This window comes from Anastrepha ludens, unplaced genomic scaffold (assembly GCF_028408465.1).
Source record: "Anastrepha ludens isolate Willacy unplaced genomic scaffold, idAnaLude1.1 ptg000039c, whole genome shotgun sequence".
In the NCBI taxonomy this organism is placed as follows: domain Eukaryota; kingdom Metazoa; phylum Arthropoda; class Insecta; order Diptera; family Tephritidae; genus Anastrepha; species Anastrepha ludens.
The window spans coordinates 27,501-37,500 of NW_026530049.1; the positions used below are offsets into that span (position 1 = coordinate 27,501).

The 10,000-nt window shown below is 39.3% G+C and overlaps 2 non-coding genes and 1 pseudogene across 2 annotated transcripts; all 3 read left to right on the forward strand.

Annotated features, from left to right (window-relative positions):
* Window positions 1-1,039: 1,039 nt before the first annotated feature.
* LOC128871064 (small subunit ribosomal RNA) lies at window positions 1,040-3,030 on the forward strand. Its single transcript, XR_008455703.1, has one exon. It is a non-coding gene; the product is annotated as a small subunit ribosomal RNA (ribosomal RNA).
* A 575-nt stretch (window positions 3,031-3,605) lies between these two features.
* LOC128871078 (5.8S ribosomal RNA) lies at window positions 3,606-3,786 on the forward strand. The gene has a single exon (XR_008455710.1). It is a non-coding gene; the product is annotated as a 5.8S ribosomal RNA (ribosomal RNA).
* A 438-nt stretch (window positions 3,787-4,224) lies between these two features.
* LOC128871077 (large subunit ribosomal RNA) lies at window positions 4,225-7,011 on the forward strand (annotated as a pseudogene).
* Window positions 7,012-10,000: the final 2,989 nt, after the last annotated feature.

Here is a 10,000-nt window from a genome sequence, read left to right on the forward strand (position 1 = left end):
TTGTGATTTTATTCATAGTTTTCCATACGTTAGTTTAAATAGAAACAATTTTCGAATATATATACATATATGAAGAATTTATATTCTATACTAACATATTATGGAATGTAACTATTGATTGTTGCCTTGGCATATTGGTGTATTTGTGATTTTATTCATGGTTTTCCATACGTTAGTTTAAATAGAAACAATTTTCGAATATATATACATATATGAAGAATTTATATTCTATACTAACATATTATGGAATGTAACCTTGGCATATTGGTGTCATTGTATTTTATTCCTGGTATTCTATAGTTAGTTTAAATAGAAATAAATTTTTGAATTCAAAATTTTATATTCTATACTAGCATTACATAGAAATTATCCTCAACTGTTTGTTTCTTGTATACATACAGGAAATTAAACAGATGAAGAAAAAAAAAAAACAAAACAAATAAAAATTATAAGAAAAACTAAATTTTAAACAAAAGAAAAAAGGAGAAATTTTTTCAATCATATATATATTTATGATTAAAAAATAGAATTATGGAATTATTAATTTCAATTCAGAGAGAAAAATTATGTAATATATGAAATTATTACATTAAAAATGCATTTGAAGAAAAAGTAAAATGTTATTAAAAATGATACATTTGAAAATTGGCAAATATTAAGAAGAAATATCGTTCTTATATTTTTATACAAAATATATATAGAGAACGAAAATTCTTTTTCATAAAAAACGGTTTTTGAATTCTGATAAGAAAAGCTAAAGGGGTCGGCGGGAGCGCACATTGAACGAAAGAAAATGAAAGAAAAACACAACAAAGAAGAAGACCAAATAAAATACAAATATTTTATACAAATAAAAGCACATTATTAATAAATAATAATAATAATAATGATGATGATGATGAGATGATACATAAATTGTGTTATTAAAATTACGTTCTATTGTATGTGCGTTTTCCCCTTTACTTTTTATATACACCGTAATTTATGAAATTTTCAAATATGAAAAACAAAGAAAAATATATAAACAAATATATATATTATTCTGGTTGATCCTGCCAGTAGTTATATGCTTGTCTCAAAGATTAAGCCATGCATGTCTAAGTACAAACAAATTAAAAGTGAAACCGCAAAAGGCTCATTATATCAGTTATGGTTCCATAGATCGTTAACAGTTACTTGGATAACTGTGGTAATTCTAGAGCTAATACATGCAATATAAACACGGACCTTATGGAACGTGTGCTTTTATTAGACTAAAACCAAGCGATCATTTGATCGTTAAATTGGTTGAACTCTAGATAACTTGCAGATCGTATGGTCCCGTACCGACGACAGATCTTTCAAATGTCTGCCCTATCAACTTTTGATGGTAGTATCTAGGACTACCATGGTTGCAACGGGTAACGGGGAATCAGGGTTCGATTCCGGAGAGGGAGCCTGAGAAACGGCTACCACATCTAAGGAAGGCAGCAGGCGCGTAAATTACCCACTCCCAGTTCGGGGAGGTAGTGACGAAAAATAACAATACAGGACTCATATCCGAGGCCCTGTAATTGGAATGAGTACACTTTAAATCCTTTAACAAGGACCTATTGGAGGGCAAGTCTGGTGCCAGCAGCCGCGGTAATTCCAGCTCCAATAGCGTATATTAAAGTTGTTGCGGTTAAAACGTTCGTAGTTGAATTTGTGCTTCATACGGGTAGTACAACTATATATTGTGGTATGTACATTACCTTATGTATGTAAGCGTATTACCGGTGGAGTTCTTATATATAATTAATACAATGTATTTTTTATATATTCCTCCTATTTAAACCTACTTCAGTGCTCTTCATCGAGTGTTGTTGTGGGCCGGTACAATTACTTTGAACAAATTAGAGTGCTTAAAGCAGGCTCCAAATGCCTGAATATTTTGTGCATGGAATAATGAAATAAGACCTCTGTTCTACTTTCATTGGTTTTTAGATCAAGAGGTAATGATTAATAGAAGCAGTTTGGGGGCATTAGTATTACGACGCGAGAGGTGAAATTCTTGGACCGTCGTAAGACTAACTTAAGCGAAAGCATTTGCCAAAGATGTTTTCATTAATCAAGAACGAAAGTTAGAGGTTCGAAGGCGATCAGATACCGCCCTAGTTCTAACCATAAACGATGCCAGCTAGCAATTGGGTGTAGCTACTACTATGGCTCTCTCAGTCGCTTCCCGGGAAACCAAAGCTTTTGGGCTCCGGGGGAAGTATGGTTGCAAAGCTGAAACTTAAAGGAATTGACGGAAGGGCACCACCAGGAGTGGAGCCTGCGGCTTAATTTGACTCAACACGGGAAAACTTACCAGGTCCGAACATAAGCGTGTAAGACAGATTGATAGCTCTTTCTCGAATCTATGGGTGGTGGTGCATGGCCGTTCTTAGTTCGTGGAGTGATTTGTCTGGTTAATTCCGATAACGAACGAGACTCAAATATATTAAATAGATGCTTTCAGGATTATGATGTTGAAACTTATATAGCCTTCTTTCATGCGTACATCTTGAATGTACAAGTGTTTGAATGTGTTTATATAAGTGGAGTCGTACCTGTTGGTTTGTCCCATTATAAGGACACTAGCTTCTTAAATGGACAAATTGCGTCTAGCAGTAACGAGATTGAGCAATAACAGGTCTGTGATGCCCTTAGATGTCCTGGGCTGCACGCGCGCTACAATGAAAGTATCAACGTGTATTTCCTAGACCGAGAGGTCCGGGTAAACCGCTGAACCACTTTCATGCTTGGGATTGTGAACTGAAACTGTTCACATGAACTTGGAATTCCCAGTAAGTGCGAGTTATTAACTCGCATTGATTAAGTCCCTGCCCTTTGTACACACCGCCCGTCGCTACTACCGATTGAATTATTTAGTGAGGTCTCCGGACGTGATCACTGTGACGCCTCGTGTGTCACGGTTGTTTCGCAAAAGTTGACCGAACTTGATTATTTAGAGGAAGTAAAAGTCGTAACAAGGTTTCCGTAGGTGAACCTGCGGAAGGATCATTATTGTGTTCCATATCCGTAAGAAAAACAAACAATGCCAAAACAAATAAAAACAAAAACAAACAAAAGAAAAAAAAAAAAAAAAGAAAAAAAAGAAAAATTTATAATTATTTTGAATCCATATTCTTTTTATTCTTTTTCATTCAATTTGTTATCCATCAATTATATCATATTAAATATAATATGATGGTACATTTTGTAATGTTTTTTCTTATTTTTTCTTTTAAAAACCTTTAAACATGAAAATAGAAAGTTGTACTTATTATTCATTTGATTGAATGATAAGTTAATTTGTTCACAATAACAAAAGTGGTATATATTTATTATTATATTTATATATAAATAAAATGATTAAAAAAATACAAAATAATCAAACATAATAAATACCACCACTGTATTATTGTTGAACTAAGACATTCGCAACTTAATAAAAATGTTTAGAGTTAAATATATTTGATATATATTATTGAAAGAAAATCAATTTATATTTTATTATTATTATTATTTAATTTTACTCTTTCAATTAATATATGCAAAAAAAAATTGACATTTGTTATAAATAAAAATAAATAAAAAAATACTCTAAGCGGTGGATCACTTGGCTCATGGGTCGATGAAGAACGCAGCAAACTGTGCGTCATCGTGTGAACTGCAGGACACATGAACATCGACATTTTGAACGCATATCGCAGTCCATGCTGTTATGTACATTAAATTAAATTTTAAAGTACTGCTTGGACTACATATGGTTGAGGGTTGTAAGACTATGCTAAATAAGTTGCTTATTCTTTTATAAAAATAATTGAATTTAAGCAAATGTGTATATTATTGGATTTTAAATAATTCATAATATTAATAGCAAAAAAATAAAGATATATAATGAATTTTTTATTTATTAATATATTCTTAAAAAAAAAAAATCCTCTCAAATAAAATGAAATAAAAAAAATTTTGAATCTAAGTATTCTCTTTAAAAAATTTTCATATTATTTATATATATATAAAATATTAATTTATATATGTAATTAAAGGAGGAATGTCTAGCATAAAAATTAATTTTTTTTATTCTAGAATTGCCTCATTTTACATAATTATTATTTATAATATATATTTATATAAAAGGAAAAAAGAAAAATAGAGATGAAAAGATGATATAATTATTTATTAAATTGTGAGAAGATAAAAAATATTTTAAAACAACCTCAACTCATATGGGATTACCCCCTGAATTTAAGCATATTAATGAGGGGAGGAAAAGAAACTAACAAGGATTTTCTTAGTAGCGGCGAGCGAAAAGAAAATAGTTCAGCACTAAGTCACTTTGTCTATATGTCAAATGTGAGATGCAGTGTATGGAATATCTTAATATCTAGTATGAGAAATTAACGATTTAAGTCCTTCTTAAATGAGGCCATTTACCCATAGAGGGTGCCAGGCCCGTATAACGTTAATGATTACTAGAAAGATATTTCCAAAGAGTCGTGTTGCTTGATAGTGCAGCACTAAGTGGGTGGTAAACTCCATCTAAAACTAAATATAACCATGAGACCGATAGTAAACAAGTACCGTGAGGGAAAGTTGAAAAGAACTCTGAATAGAGAGTTAAATAGTACGTGAAACTGCTTAGAGGTTAAGCCCGATGAACCTGAATATCCATTATGAAAAATTCATCATTAAATAATTAAAAATAATGTGCATTTTTTTCATATAAGGACATTGTAATCTATTAACATAATAAAGTATTTATCAAAAGATCATTGGTGATATTAAGTTTATTTAAATTAATTTGCTTTTTAAGCATATTAACATAGAATAAATACTAATGATTTGATAAAGTGTTGATAGATTTTATTATATATAATGCTAAAATTCATTTTTTGAATTTTACAAAAAATTTAATATCTATGATATTAATATTTATTTGTATGCATTTATATGATTAACAATGCGAAAGATTCAGGATACCTTCGGGACCCGTCTTGAAACACGGACCAAGGAGTCTAACATATGTGCAAGTCATTGAGTTATATTAAACTTAATGGCATAATTAACTTAACTTAAAAATATAATGGGATTAATTTTTAGTCTATTTTCTTAAATAGTCAATTAATTCAATCCCGGGGCGTTCCATATAGTTATGTATAATGATAATTTATTATTATTTATACCTCTAACTGGAGCGTACCTTGAGCATATATGCTGTGACCCGAAAGATGGTGAACTATACTTGATCAGGTTGAAGTCAGGGGAAACCCTGATGGAAGACCGAAACAGTTCTGACGTGCAAATCGATTGTCAGAATTGAGTATAGGGGCGAAAGACCAATCGAACCATCTAGTAGCTGGTTCCCTCCGAAGTTTCCCTCAGGATAGCTGGTGCATTTAAAAATTATATAAAATAATCTTATCTGGTAAAGCGAATGATTAGAGGCCTTAGGGTCGAAACGATTTTAACCTATTCTCAAACTTTAAATGGGTAAGAACCTCACCTTTCTTGATATGAAGGTTGAGGTTATGATATAATGTGCCCAGTGGGCCACTTTTGGTAAGCAGAACTGGCGCTGTGGGATGAACCAAACGTAATGTTACGGTGCCTAAATTAACAACTCATGCAGATACCATGAAAGGCGTTGGTTGCTTAAAACAGCAGGACGGTGGACATGGAAGTCGTAATCCGCTAAGGAGTGTGTAACAACTCACCTGCCGAAGCAACTAGCCCTTAAAATGGATGGCGCTTAAGTTGTATACCTATACATTACCGCTAAAGTAGATGATTTATAAAACAATTTCGATTGATTTATAAATTTTGAAACTTTAGTGAGTAGGAGGGTACAATAGTGTGCTTAGAAGTGTTTGGCGTAAGCCTGCATGGAGCCGCTATTGGTACAGATCTTGGTGGTAGTAGCAAATAATCGAATGAGACCTTGGAGGACTGAAGTGGAGAAGGGTTTCGTGTGAACAGTGGTTGATCACGAGTTAGTCGGTCCTAAGTTCAAGGCGAAAGCCGAAAATTTTCAAGTTTTTAATAAAAAAAAATATTAATAAAATTTATATATATATATTAAAAAATAATTAAATACTTGAATTATTTTGAACGAAAGGGAATACGGTTCCAATTCCGTAACCTGTTGAGTATCCGTTTGTTATTAAAAATGGGCCTTGTGCTCATCCTGGCAACAGGAACGACCATAAAGAAGCCGTCGAGAGATATCGGAAGAGTTTTCTTTTCTGTTTTATAGTCGTACTACCATGGAAGTCTTTCGAAGAGAGATATGGTAGATGGACTAGAAGAGCATGACATTTACTGTTGTGTCGATATTTTCTCCTCGGACCTTGAAAATTTATGGTGGGGTCACGCAAACTTCTCAACAGGCCGTACCAATATCCGCAGCTGGTCTCCAAGGTGAAGAGTCTCTAGTCGATAGAATAATGTAGGTAAGGGAAGTCGGCAAATTAGATCCGTAACTTCGGGATAAGGATTGGCTCTGAAGATTGAGATAGTCGGGCTTGATTGGGAAGCAATACCATGGTTTATGTACTCGTTCTGGGTAAATAGAGAATTACGATTCTTGTTCCCCGGATAGTAGTTACGTAGCCAATTGTGGAACTTTCTTGCTAAAATTTTTAAGGAATTATATCATTCGATATATATTCTTTTTAAATTATAACGATTATCAATTAACAATCAATTCAGAACTGGCACGGACTTGGGGAATCCGACTGTCTAATTAAAACAAAGCATTGTGATGGCCCTAACGGGTGTTGACACAATGTGATTTCTGCCCAGTGCTCTGAATGTCAAAGTGAAGAAATTCAAGTAAGCGCGGGTAAACGGCGGGAGTAACTATGACTCTCTTAAGGTAGCCAAATGCCTCGTCATCTAATTAGTGACGCGCATGAATGGATTAACGAGATTCCTACTGTCCCTATCTACTCATTCTCATTGTGATTGTTGAGCAGTGAAGACGTGTCGTGTCGCGAGCGCATACATTTTTGTCAATTTCGTTTTGTGCTATATCCGCGAGTATTACCGCGAATCGAGTGACGCTATAGTGTAGCTGTACATGAGCTGCATAGTGATTCCGAGAATGGTGTAAAGTGAGTGCCGTTGTGTGTTTCACCGGAATTTTGGTGACGCTACGATTAGCGTGGCTGTACAGTAGCTGTACGCTGTTAAGGGCAACTGTGTTAGTGAGTGCCATTGTGCGAATACGGGAAGTGTGCCCGTTATTCGAGTGACGCCAATTGTGCGCGTGGCTGTACATAGCTGTGAACTATTAGTGGTTTTGTGAGTGCCGTTAATTTTCGGCGTGGATATAGGGAGTGCGTCGATAGTTTGGCGTGCTGTTATATTGCTATCTTCGGCAGTGATAAAAGGGGTGTTATTTTTGTGCGTGGGTACAGTGCTGCGCCAAGGTTGAATACCTTGTGCAGGTGCCGTGTTCACAGCGTGCTGCGTTTGGCCTACGGTCGAGCCCGGCGTTAGCTTCATATTGGTCGACCCGTCCCTGTGCGGGGAACGGTGTTCTGTCCGGCAGGGCATTGGTGGTGGCCTTTGCCAGACCTTTGGCTGGTGGTGTGGGCTACGTCCTCGCGGTTGCTTTGGCTTGCCGTTAGGTGTGGTTGCTGTGTGCGTGCCTGTGCGGGACTCATCCCTGTCTTGCAGTACCTTACTGTCGCCCAAGAGTGACCTGTTTTTGTTGTTGCTTGGGAGCGATATACGGCGGATTCGTCAAGCTAGTTGGTGGGGCATTGGGCGATGCCCAAATTAAGCGATATGCGGAAGAGGGCGAATACCCCTCTTCCCATCGGTTCTGTTGTACCGTCGTCGGCGATGGACGAGACAACGTCGGGGGAGGAGGAGGTTATTTTGCGGTCCCCTCCCCGTATTAGGAAGAAGACCGCTGGAGGTGCAGCAGTTCCGGTAGTAAAGGCGAGTGACGAGGGGAAGGTAGCCCCTAAGTTACCTGAAGGTAAGTCGGGGGTAAGCGGAAGCGAGGGCGCTACCGAGGGGGAGAAAAAGGGGGGGGTGAAAAAGGTGCGTAAATCAGGGGATAAATTAGGTCCAGCCGGGAAGCGCATGGAGAAAATCCGCAGGAATTTCGGTGCTTCCCTGGAAAATTCGGGAATAAAAATTGGGGGCGAATTTATGGGGCGCTTCAAGTCCATTGTGACGGCCTTTAGTGGAGCCGTCATAGATATGGACGACGTCCCGAAAAGTGTGGCAAAAGACCTCCTGGGATACTCCTTGGAGTTCGAGGAACTGTTTGTGGAAATGGTGACGGAAATAGCCCATCTTCGTGGGCGGTTAGAAGCCACGAAGATAACTAGGGAGGGAGCACCTCAGAGGACGGCTGGAGCTGCGCTGGCTGGTGCAGCGATGATGCCGGCACCTCAGGCGCCTGCGCCTGTGTTGCCGGCGTTGCCGGTGCCCAAGCCAGTTGAGACCTGGTCGGTCGTAGTGAGGGGTAAGACCCCCACTACGTCCAAAGAGGTGATCAAAAAAGTGGTAAAGGAGGTAGGGCCTTCCATGGGGGTAAGGGTGCACGAGGTGCGCCCGTTGAAGGATGGAGGTGCGATTATTCGCACCCCATCAGTTGCTGAGAGGGATAACTTGGTGAGAAATGCCAAGTTTTCCGAGGTGGGGCTCGATGTGAGCATACGTCGGAAGCTGGGACCTAGGGTTGTGGTCCAGGGGGTTCACACGGAGATCTCCCCTGATGAATTCATGGGAGAGTTGTTCCGTTTGAACCTCAAGGAGTTCAGCCCTGGGTCTCTTGAGAAGGACGTAAGGATGGTCAGCCGTCCTTGGAAGGTCAGCCCTGATGGGGTGACGAATGTTGTCCTTGAGGGCACGGACATGCTAATGTCCGCCCTCCTGGAAGCAGGTCGTTGCTACGTTAAGTGGTTTTCCTTCCGGGTACGGCCGGACCAACTGACGCCCGGCTGCTTCCGATGTATGGGATTCGATCACAGGGTGGCAGAATGCAGGGCCAAGAAGGATGTCTGCCGAAGGTGCGGGCAAGAAGGACACAGGAGTGCGGGTTGTGGCAATGCCCCGCATTGTCGCAACTGTGCGTTTAAGGGCAAGCCAGCCGGGCATTTGATGATGTCCACTGTCTGCCCGGTGTACTGTGCGATTGTTGCCCGTGCGCTCGTTAGGCATTAATGGTTAAGCTATATCAACTGAACTGTCAGGGGGCTTATGCCGTGATGTGTGAATTGGGGGCGTGTATGTTGGAGGGGGGCTGCGGCATTGCTTTGCTCCAGGAACCATACTCCACCAATGGGGTGGTGAGAGGTCTTCCTGGGGGCTTCAGGGTCTTTACGGACCTTGGAGTCAATGCCGCAGTAGCTGTGTGTGAGCCAAGCTACTCTTGTGTAGTAGTTGACTCATCACAGTGGGGAGTATGTGTGTGTGTCGAGGGGGAATTCGGCAGAATGAATGTCGTCAGCTTGTATTGCAAGTTTGACGAGCCTCTGGAGCCCTATTTAAGGTACATAGATGCGGTGCTACTACGTGAGAGTAGCATTCCTGCCATCGTGTGTCTGGATGCGAATGCTACTTCCCCGATGTGGTTCAGCAAGGTATCCAGGCATACTTCTGGATATCAGAGCCACGATCGGGGTGAGGCTATGAGCGAATGGCTTGTGGCGAATAGCCTCCTCGTTGCAAACGAACCAAGCGAGTGGTATACGTTTGAGGGTCCTAGAGGTGTGAGTGACATTGACGTGACGCTCATGAATGAGGCAGCAGCGAGTAGGTTCGAGTGTAAATGGAGCGTTAGGGGGGGTTGGGGAATTAGTGACCATAATTTAATACAAATTATGGTTACTCCCCGTACCCCGCAGTTAGAGGGGGGGAGTCCATTGAGGCGATGGCGTACCTCGTGTACTGACTGGAACCGATATGGACATACTGTTAGGGAAGCGGTATTGGGTATACCGCTTAGTGAGTTTGAGGAATTGGGGGT